At 47.8% G+C, this 20203-nt stretch overlaps 1 long non-coding RNA gene across 1 annotated transcript; it reads left to right on the forward strand.

Annotated features, from left to right (window-relative positions):
• Window positions 1-8326: 8326 nt before the first annotated feature.
• Window positions 8327-10484, forward strand: LOC111534947. The gene is made up of 3 exons (XR_002729261.1): window positions 8327-8524; window positions 9501-9637; window positions 10428-10484. It is a non-coding gene; the product is annotated as an uncharacterized LOC111534947 (long non-coding RNA).
• Window positions 10485-20203: the final 9719 nt, after the last annotated feature.

A 20203-nucleotide genomic window follows, 5' to 3' on the forward strand; every position in this document is an offset into this window, starting at 1 on the left:
TCATAAGAGAAAAGCTGTTTACTATTCAGTAAATGGAAGTGGATCATTATGAAAGTCTTCATCCTCACCATCTTTACATTGCATAGACTGAGGAGGAGGAGAAAGAGAAAGAGTTGATCTTGCTGTCTCAGAGGTAACAGAGGTGGAAGAAAATCTGTGTAAGTTTCCTGCACAGTTCATACTGTCATTACTCATTCCCAACTCAGGTTACTCATTGTAAAAGCTACTGCCTTTGCACAGAGAACCCATCTGTTCGTAAACTGTAATCCCAGCAGTTTGGGAGGCCGAGTCAGGTGGATTACCAGAGTTCAGGAGTTCAATACCAGCCTGGCCAACATGGTGAAACCCAGCCTCAACTAAAAATACAAAAATTAGCCAGGCATGATGGCAGGTGCCTCTAATCCCAGCTACTCTTGTGTTGTTCAAGAGTCAACTGAATATACATTTATATTTATATACAGTCTACATTAATCATAATTTCTATATTTGCAAATATGCCTACTCATTAAGATTAATTTTTAACCCCAAAATCAATACTTGCAGCACTTTTGCTGTGAGCAGAATGGCAAAAAATTGCAGCTGCCCAATGTGCACATTCCCAGCTCAGGTCAAACAAGGCGACACTCTGCCTCCTTGTTTCAGCTCTCACACTATAAACAAGTGTCCTTTTGTGGTCAACTTCGTACCACATTTTTCACATTTTTGTGCTTTTTTATTCAGTATTTCACTGTTTCAAATGGTCCCCCAGCATAGCACTGAACTAAGCCCAGGGAGGCTGTGATGCTCCTTACAGAGAAAATAGCTGTGGTAGAAACACTTCGTTCAGGCATGAGTTACAGTGCTGTTGGCCATGAGTTCAGTGTCAATGAATCAGCAGTAGTATTAAATAAGTTGTCTTTAAACAGGTGAGTTCAATGTCAGTGAAACAGCAATAATATTAAATAAGATGTCTTTAAACAGAAACACACACATGATTATGTTTTATGATTGACAGAACTGTAACCAGAGGCTCACTGGAACCTAACTCTGTTATTTCCCCTTGGAGCAGTGGTTCAGTATCTGCCAGTGCAGTGTTCCCAGAGGCTTTTTAGAATGCAACAACTGCAAATAGTAACAATACAGGGCAGACTGGATATACATAAAATATATGAAATTTTAAAAATCGAGGCTCAGAGAGGAAGGAGAATCTGCCTAAATGGCCCGGATTTTATATCTGATGCAGAAGCCAGAGTTGGCCCCTGAACTCAGGTCTGTCTGAGTCCCTGCTCCCTCTGCTACCACCACTGCCACCCCCCACCCCACCCCCACGGCTCAGGGATTCACGGCCAGATGACTTGTACAGACAATGGCCACTTGTGGAGTTTGGGTAAGGAGGACTAACTTCAGATGTCTTTCACCTCTCCTTTGCTAATGCTGCTCTTCGTTTCATCTCCCACCTTTTTTGTTCATTTGTTTTTGGATTATCCATAACCACTTTGCCATTGCACTGAAGGTCCTTCAGAACAAGGAAGCTTGCAGGTACCTCTCGCTGCAAAGCACAAACCTTCCCAAAGAGGTGTCTAGGGAAAGAACGGGGCAGCCAGCTTGGAAATAAATGCAGTCAGTTTGTTGTTGTTGTTGTTGTTGTTTGAGACCAAGTCTCGCTCTGTCGCCCAGGCTGGAGTACAGTGGCGCCATCTCGGCTTACTGCAAACTCCGTCTTCTGGGTTCAAGCAATTCTCCTGCCTCAGCCTCCCAAGTAGCTGGACTACAGGCGCCTGCCATTATGCCTGGCTAATTTTTGCATTTTTTAGTAGAGACAGAGTTTCACCATGTTGGCCAGGCTGGTCTCAAACTCCTGACCTCAAGTGATCCGCCTGCCTCGGCCTCCCAAATTGCTGGGATTACCGGCATGAGCCACCATGCCCAGCCTGCAGTCAACTTTTACATTCAAGTTCACACATGAGCCAGTGAAAATTCCCCTACTTATTCTTACTGAAATTTAAACTCTAGAACAGGGCAGGTAGGAGGAGAGGAGCTGAAGGAACATCTGCACCTTCCCTGATTCTACCTTGGCAGCCTTCAGTAATCCTGGAGAGTCTTACTCCTTCCCACAGAGGAGCAGGGACTCTAAGCATTTTCAAACAATCAGAGCCATTTTGTGGGAACTTAGATCCAATATATTCCTGTTCAAGGGTCCCACAATGCTTAGAATGATACACTGTCCTAAGGAGTTTGACAGGCATGGCAGAGGAGAGGCAGGAGGGAGGAGAAGAAGAGAGGATTTACAAGTGTCTGTGAGGTGGCATTTACATTTAGAACTTTCTTTCCTTTCAAAGGAATCTCCAGGATAGCCAAATAGTCCAGCTTAAACGTGCCAGCCAGAAAAAGTGCCCAAACCACGCAGTGAGATCACACCTTTGAAGACCCCTTCTTGGCATAGACACTATGGCTTTCACAAATGATTCTGAGCTCTGGGCAGCACCGGAACCTCAGGCTCTGACACCCTCAAAGCTGCAGGTCTCCAGGGCTGCTTGGGCCAAAGGTGGGTTCTGGGCAGCCCCCTTCCTTCTGGTCCATTTCTAAACCACACTCTTCCATGGGCATATCTGATTTGTAAAGCCCAGTGCATGTGACTGGGTGACTGAAAACAACAGAAATTTATTGTTTTACATTTCTGGAGACAAGAAGTCCAAAATCAAGGTGTTAGCAGTGCTGCCCTCCCTCTGGACATTGTAGGGGAGAATCCATTCTTCGCCTCTTCCAGTTCCTTGGAGCTATAGACATTCTTCGATATGTGGCCACATTGCTCCAATCTCTGCTTCTCTGGTCATAGCGCCTCTTTCTCCTCTCTCTGTGTTAAATCTCATTCTGCCTTACATTTATAAGGACATTGGCATTGGATTTAGAGCCCACCAGGTAATTCGGGATGATCTTCTTTATATCAAGATCCTTCACATCTGCAAAGATCCTTTTTCCAAATACGGTAATAGTCACAGGTTCTGGGGATTAGGACATGGAACATTTTTCTTTCTTTCTTTCTTTTTTTTTTTTTTTTTTTTGGAGGGGAACCATTCAACTCACTGTACCCAGCTATAGATTCAAACCACCAATGAGGCTTTTTATACAAGTACAGATATGGAAGCCTACTCAGACCAATGGAATTGAAATCTTTAGGGCTGTGGCATCTAGACTGCATTTTGTTGTTGTTGTTGTCAACTTTCCAAGTATTGTGCTGCTTAGCCTGGCTTGAGGACCAGGGATTGTACAGTCCACCTCTTTATACAGGTGAGACCAGAGGCTTGGACAGGGGCCAAGACCTCCTCAAGTCACACTGCATAGGCTTGGACCCCCAGCAGGTGTTCCTCAGCCACTTCCAGCTGTGTGCAGCCCCCATCCCCCCAGGACCCTTCAGGCTTCCGGAGCACCCTGGCTAGTATCTTCCCCGGCTTGCTCTTAGCTAGGATCCTTATGAACTTTCTCAAGATTCAGGACAATGCTTGGCCTCAGATATGATGGGTTCACAAACAGGGGCCAGATCAACCTGCTGACTTGCTGTGTGACCTCAAGGAAGTCACTGAACTTCTCTTGTTCTAGTTTGCTCATCTTTAACATGGAGGATTCAGCTCATTGTGCTCTAAGGCAACTTTCATAGCAGAAATGATTTGGTGATTCTAAGCATCTGAGAATGTTTTCTTTGGCCCTCAGCCATCCCAGGATGTTTGATAAAATCTGATCATTTGGATAAGTCCCAGGAAAGGAGCAGATCAGAGCCTGCGTTGGGTGCTGGGAGCCCACCTGATGGGAGAGTGTGTGTACATGTGGTAGGGAACAGGGAGCACGGTAAAGTGTGGAGACTGAGAACTAGAAAGAAGTAAAGATTATTCAACTTGTTCCAAATATAGAAACTGAGCCCCAGAGAAGGAAATATTCGTTCAAGTTCATACAGCTAGTTAAAGGCAGAACTGGGATTAGAATTAATCCATTCCTGGGTTCTTTCCCCTACAATGAGGATGACAAATACATATCCTTTTCCGCCCTCTGATCAATTAGCAGTGGCTGCCTTGAACACTGACTTCTGGAAGGTTCCCAGGTCCTTCAAAATTCGCAAGAAGAATGCTGATTGATTAGCAATGTCTGATATGGCCACAGGAAAGGAGAGTACCCAGATTTTGTCAGCCAGGACTTACCAGGACTTCTGATAGAACATAATTGCCAGTGGGGAACTTGAGGCTCCTTCTTCACAGAGAAACAACAGGTGAAAAAAAAGCAGTAAACTACATAACTCCTTCTACAGAAAACTCTTTTAAGTGCCTGGCCGAAAATTCAGAGGTGGTAGTCAATGCACGCTTAGGGAACCAGTTCAGTCAAAGTTTGCTAAGTAGCACTGGGAACAAATAGTATTGCAAACTATGAAAAGGGAAGCAGAACAAGTAAGGTAGAAACACATTGTACAATGTGCACCAGAAGTTTTTGTTGTATTTTTTAATGTTGCTCCAACTGTAATGTCACTGCTTAGACGGAGACAGTGAAATTAATTGATTTACTTTCAGGAGCATAGTTGCAAAGTTGTATGTAAAACTATATGAACATATGGACTTGCTAATTTCTCCATGCCTAGATTTAATTCTAGTCAATAATAATAACAACAATAGCTATGTCATTTAATCCTCACGACAACCTTAGGAGGTAAATGTTATTATCACTGATTTACAGATGAGGAATCAATCAGGTGTAGATGGACTGAGGGTCCTGTCCAAGCTCACACAATTAGTAGGTGGCAGAACTGGGATTTGAATCTAACTTGTGATTTCAACACATTCCTCTAATTAAAAGCCGGACCCAATCTGAGGCATATTTGAGAACTCACGGAAGTTACTAGAAGTGGGGTATAGGCCTCTTCAGAACTGGCCTTGAAATTTCAACTCTTCTTAATACAAAAGCAACATCATGGTCTTTCCCTTGTTTTCATTTGGTATAGGCTCCAAATCACCAAACTTCTTTGCCTCTCTGGGAAAACTAAATGACCCACCACTTCAGAAGAATCTCATGGGGTCTGTGCATGGCTTTTCACATCCTCCCTGAAACACCAACACGCCCGGTCCGGGTTAAAGGATATCAGCACTGCCACACACTCTTCTTTTTCCCAAATTAATCAAGAAGTAGGAATTTCTGACAAATGCCATCTGCTGATTTTTCAGAGAGACAAGTTTTGGTGGTGTGACCAGCAGGTGCCTCAGCTTTTTCTAGCATGCAGTACCAAAATAGTCACCATGGCAACCCTGGGAGGGCAGACTTCCAAAGAGATGCATTGTGAGCACAGAAACTCTAGAGCACTTTCAAGCTAGAAGGAAGGAGGCTCAGCGGTGGGTTTCTAACAGTGGCAAGTAGTGCTTCTTCCCACAGCCCTGGGCTGGACCCCAGGCCCCTGCATACTGGGCACAGCCAGGACTCCCCGACCCTGGGGCGTGTGCTTCCAGGAAGAGGGGGGAAATGGAATTTGTGCAGAGTGGCAGGCAGGTGGAGCAGACAACTCCCAGATTTCTGGCAGGAGGTAAAGTAGCATGGAGGGTGATAAAAGGTGCAGACCTGGGTTGGGAGGCAGGAGAATTAGGTTGAAATACCTGCCCTGTCGCTTGCTAACCAATGACCTTGGGCAATTGACCTTGCCTATCTGACTCTCAGCTTCTCATTTTCGAAATGGGAGTGGTAAGCTTGCACTGCCTCTTCACAGGGAAAATTGTGGATATGATAGGAAGCTTGTGAAAACTGTTGGGAAAGTGCTCAGTGGACAGTGCCAAGCAGAAGAGAACAGGGATTTGGGGATCAGGAAGCTTGGGTTCTGGACCAGGCTCTGCTGCTTTCTAATCTTATGAGCTTGGGAAAGTCATAGAGCTTCTCAGACCTACACTCTCAGCTTGGAAGAAGGTTCAGAAGCCCTGCCTCACAGAGTGGATGTGCAGGTTATCTGGGCTCTTTCTGTGACTTGGGATTCTGTACTCCCCTTCGGTGCAGACACCGAGACAGGATAAACCATACAGAGGATTTTACTAGGGGAAACATCTGTGAGATAAAAATGAGGAGGGAGCTGGTAGAGGCTAGGAGAGAGGAAAGGCTAAGAGAACCATCACACCTTGATACAAGTCTGACCCAAGTGCAGGAGGGAGAGAAGCAAGGTTGGGTGGAAGCTCCTAGACTGCCTATAGCAAGGCCATCAGAGAGTCCTCAAGCCAAAGTCACCTATCAGACAGGGAACAAAAGTTCCCTGTCTCTTGGAGACAGGTCGGCCTTAGTATCCCTGCCACACTCAATTGCTGATTGTCTGGAGGCAGCCAACAGGAAGAGTGGCTTCTACATAAATATGGGTGCAAGCAGCTGGAGGCCACGATCATCTGAGCTCCCTCTCCAGAAGACATATTCTTATGGCCACCACATCTACCCAATCCAGATGTCTTTTGCTTGGACATCCACATCAGGTACTTGGCCTCAGGCCCACACCTCTACTTCAGAAGCCTTGTACCCCACATCCATGGTCCTCTTACCCAGAACATTATAGGAACTCAGGCTCAATGATATCTTAGAACACCACCCCTAGGAAAAAATTTATTTTCTACATCTTAATTAGATTATGTAGCAAAGGTGCACAGTCATTGTTCCATTCTACGTTTGAATGCACGCAGGTGTAGGAATGCATGCTTATTTGTCAGTGTGCATGCATATGAACAGTATATTTGTATATACAGATGAGCATTTATATCTACGTGCATGCATGTTGTGAATTTACCCAACGATACCATTAGCCCATTAGCACTACATAAGCATTATTTTGCACACAGTATCTTTGATCTTTACAACTATCTTTGAGGTAGATAAGCAGGTAGTGTTGCAGGTACAATCCTTGTTTCCCTCAACATGCTTTCCCCAACATGCCACTCAGATAATACAAGGTAGAGCCATGGTTTGAACCAGAAATGTCTTCCTTCAAAGTTGCAGCTCTTGTCCTTTCTGCCACCCACCCCCATCCCACCTACTCATATGACTATGTGTTGCATGAAAGCACATATGTGTGCATATATAAAAAAGGTTCAGATAGGGGAGGGGAATATAGCTGGAGAAGTATAGATTGATTATGGATTGGTGACTGGTGAAAAGTATTTCTGCCAGAAGCCCCCACTCTCCAAAATGTAATTCTATTAGTATGTGTCATTTTAAAATATACATTGTATTCCAGCTGTAAGAATTTCTATTTAATGGGTTACAAAGACAAATTTTGGAGATTCTAAGCAATTTGAGTCTCTTATTCTTCTGGTATAATCAAACAGTGATCCACTTTCTTGGCCTTCCCCCAAAATCCTTGCTCCCATGGCAAGTTTTTCAGCCTATCTGGTGGAAATTGTTTTGTCCTGATTGGGAGGTATTAAAGAAAAAATATCTACTCCAACACCTTAGTTTTCCAAATCACTTGTCTTTGCTTGTTTCCCAGCAGCATGAAATACTACTCTGGAGAAATAGATTTAGAATCAGTTTCAATTGCCATTTATTGATCACAGGTACTATGCATACAATTTTCATAAGTGATCATTTGATTTTGATTCTCATCAAAATGATTTCTATTTAGCAATGCATAACTGAGGGTCTAATGGGTTAGGAGACTTACTCAATGTACCCTGTTAGTAAGGGGACATAACAGGAACTAGAGCTGGGCTCTGCAGAACTCATGGCCTGGCTCTTTCCACAGTATTCACATTCTCTCCAGGCAGTAGATACGATCTGCCCAAATACTTGCTTTCCAGGCCATCCACTAGCTCTGCTGTATCCTGGGAACCTGCAGGACCAGCCAAGCCCAGGACAGGGCCGCTTGGGGCCAGGGCAGGTAGACTTACCTGGAAGAGCACCAGCCTGGCTATCAGCATATCCACTTTCTTCCCATTTCCTTTTGCAGACTCCTTCCTTGGTTCACAATGACAGTCCAACTTCTGCCAGTCCTGACTGTCATTCAAGCCTTTTTGCTATTTAAGAATTTTGAGGAAGAAAACCGTCATGTACTCAAAATCCTGGTAATCAGAAGTGTCTGCAGATTTCGAGCTGTTAACATAGAGAGGTGGCAAAAGTATTTTCTAGGACATCCTTATGGGCCTGAATGGCAGCGGGAGTCGACATAGCTGGTGCCTGGGCAGGTTTCCAAAGCACAGCCGAGGTGGAGAGTAGGTGAGGGCTGCAACAAAGGCCCTGACATCTGAAGAGCACTGCACAGTTTGTCAGAGGCTTTCAGCTCCACTTTCTCACTTAGTCCTCACAGCAACCCCATGCAGTGACTGCTGTCACTCCTTTTCATGGCTGAGGAGACTGTTGGGAGAGGAAAAATGAATTGCCCACTGGCAGGCAGGTAAGAGGCAGAGCTGAAACTCTCACCTAGTTCTTTCAACTCTAGGCCCAGCATCTCAGGATTGTACCCAAGTAGCTCTCGCACCGGTATCAGGGCCAATGGCAGGGTCAGCAGAAAATAGCAGAGGGGCTTGAAAACAGATGGGAACATCTGGAAAAGGTAAGGAAGTTGTCTTAGTCACTATAACAAATACGCTAGGCTCAGTAGATGAAATCACAGAAATTTAGTTCTCACAGTTCTGGAAGCTGGGAAGTACATGTTGAGTGTGCTAGCATGGTTGGATTCTGGGGAGGGCCCTCGCTTGACATCTCTTTGCTGTGTCTTTACATGGCAGAGAGCAGAGAGCGGAAGAACACTCTCCTGTCTCTCTTTATACGGGCACTAATCCCACCATGAAGGTCCTGTCCTCATCACCTCATTACCTCCCAAAGTCTCCATCTCCAAAAACTATTACACTGGGGATTAGGGTTTCAACATAAATTTGGGAGGAATGCAAACATTCACTACATAGCAGAAGTATAGAGCCCTGGAGGCCCAGTTCATTTAGTGTAATGAATAGCGCTGTGCAATGGTGCTGTGCAATGGCCTGAACAAGGTCATCCAGACCCTTCCCTGAGAAGTTAGACTCCAGTGGGGAGACCGGTGGATAAACAGGCAACTCCAACACAGAGGAACAAGCATTCTGGTGATGGAGGGACATGCAGGCTCTGTTGGAGGGCAGGGGAGGGCACCACACCCAGATGCAGTACTGGGCCTCTTGATTCATTTTCCAAACATACAAAAATGACTTGGGGTTTGCAGAAGGAGTGAAAAAAAAAAACTGAAAGGTAGTTGCTGTGGGAGGAGAGATCCAAGAAGGCTTCCCAGAATAGGTGGGCAGTCTTCTGGAACTGGGGCCCTGACGGGTGGGTAGAATCCTGATGTGCAGAGACTTGGAAGAGAAGTATTGTAGCCCAAGGAAACAGCATGGTCCCTGCAGAGGCATGAAGGGGAAGATTCCTGGGGGTAATCACCCACCTTCACCCACCTTCAGAGCCTGTGTAGGCACCATATAGGGTAGGGTAGCAGGAGACACAGCTGGAAAAGCAGACAGGGGTCAAGTCCGGCCTTCCAAGGTTTGGACTTTATCTTACAGGCGGTGGGGAGCTGTCGGGAGCATTTTGAGTGGGTCAGTGACACTGCTGGCTCTGCATTTTGGAAAGGTGGTTTTCAGGGCAGTTTGGATGATGCTGGGGAGTGGCTGACAGGTTGAAGATCAGTCCTGAGGAGCAGGTCGGTGAAACGTGATAGGGGCGTTAGCATTCAATCCAGGGGTGTGAGCAGGGAGGTGGTCACCCAGGCTGGCTTGAGGAGCAGCATAAGTACACAAGCCCCAATCATATCTGAGGAGAAGTGCAGATCCACCTGGAGGAGCTAAGTTTGCCTTACGTCCAAGAGGCAAGCTCAAGGCTAGTGATGAGCCAGAGGGCAGGGGCAGAGCAGATGAAGGGACTCCATGAGAGTGCAGGGCCAGGGTGGGATGCCGGGGGTGGGGGTTGGGGGGAGTGGGGTGTGAGGGCTATTGCTGGAAAGGGCCACAGGGCCCACATTGAATGTGGGTGTGCATGAGTGCGTGTATGTGTGTTGGGCTGTATGTGTGGACAGTGAAGGACTCATGGACACGTCCCGGGCTGGGAGGAGAGGGCACTGGGTTAAAGGGTGACAGACCAGGGGATAATGAGGGCCCCCAAAGGCCTGGAAGGGAGACACACCAGCAGCAGCAGGTCTTAACATCCATATGGGCACTGAACCCTTTGCCATCTCTGTAACTGTAGAAAGCAGAGCAGTGAGCTTCCCAGAACAGTTTTGTTCCCTTGGTCATGCATCATACTGGAAGGCAGTGCCTGCAGCAACTCCCAGCTGTCCAGCTCAGGAGTCCACCGTGGCCCATGCACCTACTTAGCACGTGATACGAGACACAGACATGAAAATCCAGTCTTAAAAAAAAAAAAAAAAAAACTTGAATCAAACTCCTTTCTGGCACTTTCCACTGATTTTCTAGACATTTGTCCTCTGTACTCAGCGCTGAGGAAACCGGCTTGCCTGCAGGCTGGTCGTTCCAGGGGGTTCCTTTGAAAACTTCCTGCAGTGTCCTGGAGCGAGCAGCCTGCTGCACACAGGACGCAATGCCTGCTGAAATCCCGCTTGAAAGTGAGCGGCATCGCCGAGACAAGCCTCGATCCTTTTCAGCACAGCGATTCCTTCCTTCCTCCCTTCCTCCCATAGCTCGGCTAGAGTTTTCTGCCTAGAGGAACTCTGTGAGAGCGTTTCAGAGTCATTCCGGCCGCTTGCCCCCAACAGGGCGACGCTGGCTGGCTGACCCCCCTCCTGCTGGGGGGGTACTGTACCCACGGCCCGGGGCTTCTCTATTCCTCTCCTCCCCTCCCGCTGCTGACGCACGCTTCCTATAATAAGCCTCTGTTACTTGGAGCAGGGGCGGCTCCGTAGTAAGCCGAAACCGCTACTATATTTACACCCTTTCCACATTTAGATAAAGGCTATTTTTAACAGAAGGTCTATTTGTGGGGGTTGCCCACGTCACACTGTTCACATGCATCTCACCATCCTCAGTCTGTTCTTCTGATTTCACACTTGTACCGGGCCTCTCTCCTTCTCTCTCTCTCCTTCTCTCCATCATTTTTCTTTCGTTTCTTTCTTCCTTTCTCCAATTTCCTTCCTTCCTTTAATCAGATTGAGGTATTTTGCAGGCTATATTGCCAGAGTCCTTCAGGGGATGGCGAGGCTCTGTCCTCATGGAGCAGAGTGGGCAGTGCGGCCACGTGCTGGGCTGTGAACTGTTCTTGGCACCTACTGTGGGGACCAGCAGAGACCCCAGTCCCCAGGGCTCCATATTGGCCTGGTCTGCCTCCAAGTTTTTGTGAGCAGGATGCTGGGACCATGACAGCCTGGCCTTTTCTCCTCATGCCCATCTAGTTTTATTGGTGGGAGGGAAGGGTTTGTGTGTGTGTGTGTGTGTGTGTGTGTGTGTGTGTGTGTTGGGGGAGGGGTAGTGAGCAAGGTCAGAGGAAAATAAGCCAATGGGGTCATCATTCATGCAGAACACTTTTTCAACTTAAAAGTTAATTTTATCAGATTTGTCTCAGATGACACAGTTTTTGTTTGGGTGAAAGGAAGTTTCATATTTCCTACACACATAATCCACTTATGAAAAGGAGGAGGGATGCACGGAGTTAGCACATATTAAGTGCCTGCTGTAGTCAAGCCCTATTGGGCACCAGGGACATCTGGACCCTGAGAACGGAGTGAAGGGGTGGTCCTGCCTGCACTAGGTTTCAGATGAGGAGGTTGAGGCCGGCAGAGATCTGGGACTGGCCTAAATTCACTTAGCTGGTAAGTGACTGTGCTGGGACTTAAATCTATGTGTCTGGCTACAGACTGCGTGCTGGCCCCAAATCTCAGACCTCCCCCATTGTTACCTTTTCAGCTCTCTAAAAAATCAGCGGTCTTCATTAACAGTTTCTGTTATTTTCTTTCCCGAGTTCTGCTCGTCTCCTCACCCCCTACCCCAATGAGAAGAGACTTTTCCCACCTCAGAACCCCATCTGCACTTCTTTGGTCTACTTCTTCAGATGATGAATCATCTGAAACACAGACATGCCAGAATCTAAAAAGGACACCAGAAAAGGCCTCGCAGGCACTAAAGGGTCCCAGAGAAACCCCATGTTGTCAAATCTTATGTTTTTCCCCAACAGTCCATTTGGATTGTAGCTTCTGAGTGAAATATTGTTATTTTACTGCATTTCTGAGAGAGGAGAGCTGAGATTTGAATCCGCCTCAGACTGTGCTGGAAACAGAATACAGAGCCCATCACAGGATGTCCTGCCCTCTGTAGCCTCGTTTCTGAAAGTGTCATTAAACATGTGGGAACCAAATGCCCCCTGAGTCCCCATATTCAAGCCTTTAAAATTGCAGATTCTGGTTCAGACATTTCCTGGAGACTCTGATAAGAGATTATTGTCTTCTTGGTGTCCTAGTGTCAGGGGTTCTGAGCCCAGGAGTCTAGCAGCTGTAACATGAGGCCAAGTCACATTCATCTCTAAAATAGAGATAATAATGTCCCTTGCCCACTCACCCACTTCACAATTTACAGAGATGTTGCAGTGAGACAATGCCTGTGAGTGTGCTGCTGTGAAAGCTGGCAAACACGACAAGACTGCTAGTCGCTAGTGCTGATGTGTTCATCCTTAGTGAGGATGTGAGAGAGGGCTCAGGAAGGCCAGGTGACATGTACAAGGTCACACAGCAAGTAAGTGGTTGAAATAAGGGCACAATAGCCCTGTGTCCCTCAGCAAGGGGCTGAAAAGAAATTACAGAGCCAGTGGAAAGGCTCGGGTGCTCAGCTTTAGCAATGCTAGGCTGAACTCAGTCCAGAAATGGGGACACTGATTTGGGATGAATCCCATCACTCTCCCCAGCTGACCCTCCCTGCACCTTGGTCCCAGTGGCTTCTCAGGCTTCTCTGCAGCATGGGTGTCCTGCCTTGGCCAGAGCCGAAATCCCAGAGCAGTGAAAGAGGAGCCAGTGTCATGGGGCTTCTGGTTTCAGGACACACTGGAAAGGTGAGAAGGAAGCTTGTCTTCCCATGGATCTGGGCCAGGCCTGGGTGGCGGGGCCTCCCCGCCAGGAGCTGGGACGTTCCCTAGGTGCCCGGGCATCCCCAGGTCAGGAGGGCCACCAGCAGTTTTTCAAAGCATTAGCTTGGTCAGAAAATAAATCATTCGGCACTTTGCGGAGACCAAATGCTTTGTCAGTGCAGGCAAAACCTGCCCCAGAATCTGCAGCTTAGGAAGGCCTTGTACTCACCTGGCTTAGGGGCCAGTTTGGGGAAAAGAGGCCCCTGCTCTTTGTACCTGCTTACTGGAGGAGTTGATGAGAAAACCTACACACCTTGACCTCCATGACTCTGACCTTCACATCTTGGCCACGCCCTTCTCACCACTACTACCCACCAGCCACCAGCCACCAGCCACCACTCCACCTCTCTACCCCCAACCCTCATCAGACTTTCACCTGCTTTCAAGGCTTGGTGTTGCTCCCTATGTGAAATCTTGTCTGGCCCTCTTTCTGCCAGTCAGGAATAATTTACCCCTGCTCTCTTCTCTGTGCCCTTAGTGTTCTCTGTGAATGTGGTAGCGGTCTCAGACCAGTCTGTGCTGGAGTTATCCTGGCACCCAGCCTACAATCAGAGGAGACGTGTGGCTCATCCATGAAATTTGAGTCAGGCTTAGTTTTCACCTCTTCTGAGGGTGGAGCAGAGCCTCTGGGCTGGAGAGATACAAACAGTGTAGAAGATGCTATGGTGTCCCACCAGCTCCCCTTTTAAGGACCAATGCACACCCCCTGCCCCCAGCTGCTGAATGTCACCTGTTTGCCTACTAATGACTCACAGATGCCCCCCTTCTCCAGAGAATGACTCTCAGAAGACAGAAGCTGCATCTCCACGAGGTTACAACTTTCACCCCATACCTGCTCCCCAATCACTACACAGGCAATGACTAAGTGACACAGAAATGCAAAAGGGTAGTCCCCTCCCCTCAGGAAGGGACATCTTTGCAGTATGCTTTAGGCTCCAGAGAGTCAGTCCACTTCTATCCCCTCTCCAAGGATCAGCCCAAGGCTGGCTTTCCCTGAAATCACAGTTTAGGATGAGCAGCCTGAATTTCAGTTTTACAATGAAATTCCCATGTCCCATCAGTTTTGGGCAAATGGGGCTGATTGACTAGCTTAGACTGGGTTACCAGATTTAGCAAATAAAAATACAAGATACCCAGATATATTTGCATTTCAAATAAACAAAGGATACGTTTTGAGTATAAGCAGGCTTCATGCAAGACTTGCAACATACTTATAATGAGAAATTACTCATTGTTCATCTGAAATGCAAATTGGCCTGGGCAGCCTGTATTTTATCTGATAGCCTGACCCTTGGCCACACGTGTGTTTGTCTCTCTCCCTGCTCCTATCCTGCTTCCTTTCCTCTCTCCCTTGCAGGTTTTTCCTGAAGAGCACTCCCCCAGTAAATCACATGTACCTAAATCCCTGCCTCAGGTTCTGCTTCTGGGGAATCTGACGTAAGACTGTCATTAGTCCCTCTCTGCTGCCTAAGGTCACCAGAGAAGTCCTTTCATTTCCCCTGAACCTTGCAGAACCTTTCTTTTTGTTCAAACTTCACCTGGTCCATCTTGGCTAGAGTGGGGGAAATCATGACACTAATTGTCACCAGCTGAGGTCCTCCAGGTCCTCACAACAGCCCTGAGTGGTGGCTACAATTCTTAGATCCATTTTTAGATGAGAAGACTGAGGCAAGAGAGATGCAATAGCTTACCTGGCCTCACAGAAAGTGGCAGTGCCTCAATACAGAACCATATTTCCTGCCTCTTAGACTCCTGCTTCATCAGTGCCTCCCAGGGAATCCAGGAGAGACACAAGAGCAAGGCTTTAGCTTTGCTGATCCACCCCCACCCCCCAACCCCTGCAGCATTCGGACTTCAAGTTTTTACCTTGTCTCTTGGCACTGGAAGGATGGGGCAATTCTAGGTACGCTCTCTGGGTGACCCAGGGAGCTAGCCACTAACTTCACATTTGTGTAGAACTGGCTTCCCAGAAACCACAGGAAAATGGGGGTATCCAGAAATCCATGTGGCCACAGCCCCCTTTAGAAAGACTCTATTTTCATTCATCCATGACAGAACTAGGTTCGTGGCTTAGGGTCTGAGCCTAGATTTAACCATGAACATGAGAACCAGATTGACCTCTGGGGGATCATCCAGCTATGGCCCAGTGGGATTTGAAGTTTCCATAGACCTGACATTCATGTTAAGTACTTAACCTGGTACCTAGCACAAGGTAGAGCTCACCTAACAGTGGCTGTAAGTAGTAGTATTTCCCCTAAGCAATAGTAATAAGAAAATCTGATTCCCCAGATAAACGAGAGTGATAAGAATATGTCCTACAGCGCACTCAACTAAACAGACTTCAGCTCAAAGCCATCCAAAGATGGAATGAGTCGCCTCAGAGAGCAGTGAGCTTTCTGTCATTCACAGGGAAGAACAGGGAGGGAATTTGCTTATCTACCTGCCAGTGGGAGATAATTTCCATCCATTATGTCTTTTAGTCAAATGCTGAGATGTTCCAGAAAAGGCTTGTGATGGTGTGCCAGCTTCTGAGGGACTGAACAAGAATGATGCAGAGGTCCCCCCTGACCTGAGACTCCAGGAGTCTCTGCAAATGCTGACATCCCACATTTATGGTAAGACCAGTGGCCACTCTCGTGTCCAGAAATCTGGAATATGGTTCCAGAATAATGTCACAAGGCACCAGCCCTACGCCTTTCAGAACTATCCACACACTCAGACCAATTAGAGACCCGGCTTGTGCCCCTGAGTTGGTGGGGGCGGAGTGGACACTGACCTATGGGCCCTCAAAATCCTCCTGACCTACAAGTTCCCCAGCATAGGAGACTGCACCAGGCCCACTTTCTTCTTGCCTGTCACCACACTGTACCTCTCCTCTTCTTGAGCAGCTCGGCTCAGCCACGGACTGAGTCAGGCATGCTCAGTTGCCAGCCCTACAGCTGCCCGGCTGAAGGAACTGGCTTTCTGCTCCCTCTCCCACAGCTGTCGAAAGGATACCCCAGAGTCCCCATTACACACAGACAAACACACGCACGCACACACACACACACATGCCCTTATGGAATCTTTGCCCACCATCACAAAATCACAGGGCTGAAAGAGACAGCAAGTACCTAGCAGATTCGTTAAGTCCAGGCCTGTCAAGAAATCCCCTACCAGAAGCCTCTGTCCACACACCTTCACGGTGGAGAGCTTGCCCCCAGCTGGTGTCACCCTTCCCAGCATTGAACTCCTCGGCCATTAGAAGGTGCTTCTCGTATCCAGGCGCCAGGCATCCAGGTATGCGGGTGACTTCTTCCGGCTTCCTCTCATTGGTCCTGGTGTTTTCAGGGATGGCACAAGAGTCCAATGTTGTTGGAAGGTGGTGTACAAAGAGGTGCAGGAAGACACATGGGAGGAAATAGTGAGAGATGAAGTCAGAGGTAGTGAGAAACGTCAGAGAGAGAATTGGCAGGGATGTGCACAATCTAAAAGGGACCTGTATCCTGCATGCTGACAATTTTTCCATTATGTTTTTTTTTTAATTCTGTTGCTCCTCACCTGCATGGAAAACATGTCCACCCCAAATAACTTACTGTCTGAGAACTGCAGAAAAAATGAGAGTATTGTATTACCTATTGCACTGATGAGAAAAGGGTGATCAGGAAGGGAGAAGATCAAAACTGTAGCACATGGAAAAGAGTTGAAAGAACTGGGTCTCTAGCCAGAAGAAGGGATTTGGCTGGTAAAGTGGTTGCCTCTGACAATCCTTCCTGGGGAAAAAAGATTGGACCAATTCTAAACAGAATAAAGAATTGGACTTAGGACCAAAGGGTAAACCACCAGAGTGACCGAAAGCTTTCTACTAGACAGAGCTGTCTAACAGTTGTTAACATAGTGAGAAGTCCCTGTCACTGAAGGTGTCCAAGGCGTGGGTGCACTTGATGTTTTATGTCTGACAGTTCATGACTTTTCTTTTAATGCACATGCACATCACCACCGCCACCCCCAGCACGCACGCGCGCACACACACACACACACACACACACTGAACCTGGCCGTATAAAGCCAGGTGAGGCACACCAGTGTGGGGTGTGCATCTCTCACTTGGCTTAGCTTTGATCCCCCGGAGATTTTCCCATTGCAGACTTGGTTGTCAGCAAGAAATAAAAGCCTTTCCTCTCTCCTTGGGAGGAGCGGAGCAGATTGTCTGGATCTGCTGCGTACTGCCCTGGCTCTGGTCTCAGCACCAAACGCGTTCCTTCTGCTCAGTCTGTTCCCGTTTTGACAATGCAGAGGGGAGAGCTGGAGAAAGTCCCACAGCCTAGAGTCCTGGCATTGGAGGGCGGGGCTTTGCTGTTGGACCGGACAGATCACATTTGCATTCAAGAAAGACTAGGTGGAGCCCCTTGCTCCCAACACAGGCAGAAAGTTTAGCTGCGATTGGCGCCCATCCTCAGGCATCTTTTGAAGAGAAAGTGCTATCTGCTGCCGTCCTTTCGGTGTTTTCTCAAGGGCAGAGCCTGAAAAGGGTTTTCGCAGGAGGAAACTTCTCTAAACCTCTCTAGCATCCTGGAGATTAAAACAAGTTATTTTTTCTCTGCAAAAGAGACAAGGTGCTCTGCTACCTGAGGGTGGAGTACTGGACCCTTTGCATGATTAAGATCCAGAAAATATGCTTTTTGCCTACAGCATTGTATGTCCCGTTACCAGCCAGTAGTGATCCATTAAGCAATGTTACTCAAGGAGGATTCACTAAGCACCCACTCTGTGCTAGGCCATGCCTCCCAGGCACCGGGGAACAGAGGTGAGAAAGATCCAGGATTTACCCTCAAGAAGCTTATAGTCCAGTGGGGGAGACCATCCCAAGCAAAAAAATAAAATCCATGCACTCAGGGCTCCAGGAGAACTTTGCTGTGAGTGCACCAGCTGTCTGGGAGCATCTGGGACGGTGTCTGCAAGGAAGGGATGCTTGGGATGAGTTTTCAAGAACACACAGGATTTTATGAAGTGGCAAAGGGCAGCAGTGGGAAGGGATCTTGCATGCAAAGTTCTGGGAAAGATGTGGAAAAGCTTTGTGTATTTAAGGAACTATGAGAACTTTGACATGACCAGAGGAGCTACCATGCAGGCAGGGAAGTGCAAAGGATGAATCTAGAGCAGAGGTTTTAACCAAGGACAATTTTGTACCCCAGGGACACTTGTCTGTCACAAAGAGCGGAACAGTAGTGCTACTAGCATCTACAGGGTAGAGGCCAGGAATGCTGCTAAACATCCTACCATACTACCATGTGGACAGCCCCCACCACACCATGATCTGGTCCACAATGTCAATACTGCTGAGACAGAGAAACCCTGAGCATGGTAGGGTGTTTAGGAGTATCCCTGGCCTCTCTACTCACTACAGAGAAGGAGCAGCCACACCACGAAAAAATGGAGCTCTGTTAGGGGCACTGTGCTTTCTGAGGGTCACACAGAGAAGGCATCCAGGGGAAGGAAGCCAGGGGAGTGCTGAGCTTTCAGATTCTGCAATCTGGAGTCCTCCACACCGGTGTTTCAGCTAGCCCTCCCAGCTTTATTTTCTGTACATATTTGATAAGCCTATATCCAGTATCTGCCTCCAAATTGTTGACAAAAATATTAAATAGAAAAATTTCAGGGCAAATAATTACTTAGATTCATATAATGCTATTCAGTGTATGGGGCATGTTGCATCCTTCATCTCATTTATATTCATTTTACAAAACAGGAAAATGAAGCTGGGAGATATTCTGCAATCTAGGAGTTATTTAACTATAATACATTCAGCTCCCATCTCTTCTCCTAGGGTGGTCCCTGAGTGCTCCAAGGACCCCTGCATCTGGCCACAGGGGATGCTGGGAGTATCCTCCATCCTGGCCTAAAAGGACTCCCTTTCAGCTTCCTGGATTTATATCTTGTGTGAGTGGCTAAGGGCAGGTCCCCTGGTCTCCCTCTGCCCCTAGCTGTGACACTCACATACACTTCTGACTGCAGGGGACTCTCTCCCTCCCTGAGGCCGAATTGGTAAGAGGACCTCTCATGGATAGCAGGCAGGGACAGCTGCTCAGCTCATGTTCTCTGGCCAAGAAGCATTACTGACCCTGTGATTTGGCCCTTCATCCAAACTGGCAGATGGGTACAGGTGCCTTGCCGTGATGCTGCTTCCCCTCAACCAAGCATGCCTGACCATTAAATCACCCAGTGGAGGACAGCACCAGTCAGCTGAGGGGTGGGCTCTTTCCAAGTGGAACCCCAAAATACTGCTAATCTGAAATGTCACTGTTCTCAGGGACAGCACGAACGAACCACGCCAAGTCACACACTGCAGAAACACTCTCAATAATCAACACTAGGTGTTCTAACAGTTTGCTCAAGCCTGTTCATCTGGGGTTTAGAAGTTTATAACATGACAATCTTTTACCCTAATAGCTTTCTGGGAACTGATTACCCATATTCCCCATATTCCCAAAGCCATCGCCAGCTCCCAGCTTTATCATTCAGGAAAAAGAGCAAGCGACTCCCCTTCATCCTCCTTATCTCCCACAATCACTAAGTACAAGCCCAAGGAGAAGAATCAAGGGCAATGAACCTTCATCAAACAATAAAATCCTGCCTGGTGCCAGGCCTACCTGTGCCGTCCAAGCACTGCCTGCCCTGTCCCTCCATTAAACATCTTACCCTTGCGGCCGGTGGCTCCCGGGGCACTGTCCTTTCCGTGGCTCCTCCTCCCACCAGCACGGCCCAGCAGCTCTCTCCTGCTGCTCTGGCTCCATCCCTCTCCAATAACATTGCTCCTTCTCTGGCAGCGTCCAGCCACTTTATCACAAGCTACATCTGTGGAGAGCACCGACCCTGGCTGCAGGGTGAGACAGATAAGAGGATAAGAGGGGGCAGGAGCAGATGGAGAAAGAAGGTGGCAAGACAGCGTAGGCGAGAGAAAGTGGTGGCTAAGACTAGGGTGCTGATTATGGAGTAAAGGGAAAAGGAGGCATGAAAGCTGAGCTCGTGTTGAAAAGAATGTCAAAGGGAGCTCAAGCACTAGGTGGGGTGAGGGCAGAAGAGGGGTCCTTTCCAACCCTGGGGCCTTTAAGCAGTACAGGGGCTCCCGTGGCTTGGAGCCATGCCATGCCCCTGATCCTAGGGA

Source organism: Piliocolobus tephrosceles, chromosome 14 (assembly GCF_002776525.5).
Source record: "Piliocolobus tephrosceles isolate RC106 chromosome 14, ASM277652v3, whole genome shotgun sequence".
Lineage (NCBI taxonomy): Eukaryota > Metazoa > Chordata > Mammalia > Primates > Cercopithecidae > Piliocolobus > Piliocolobus tephrosceles.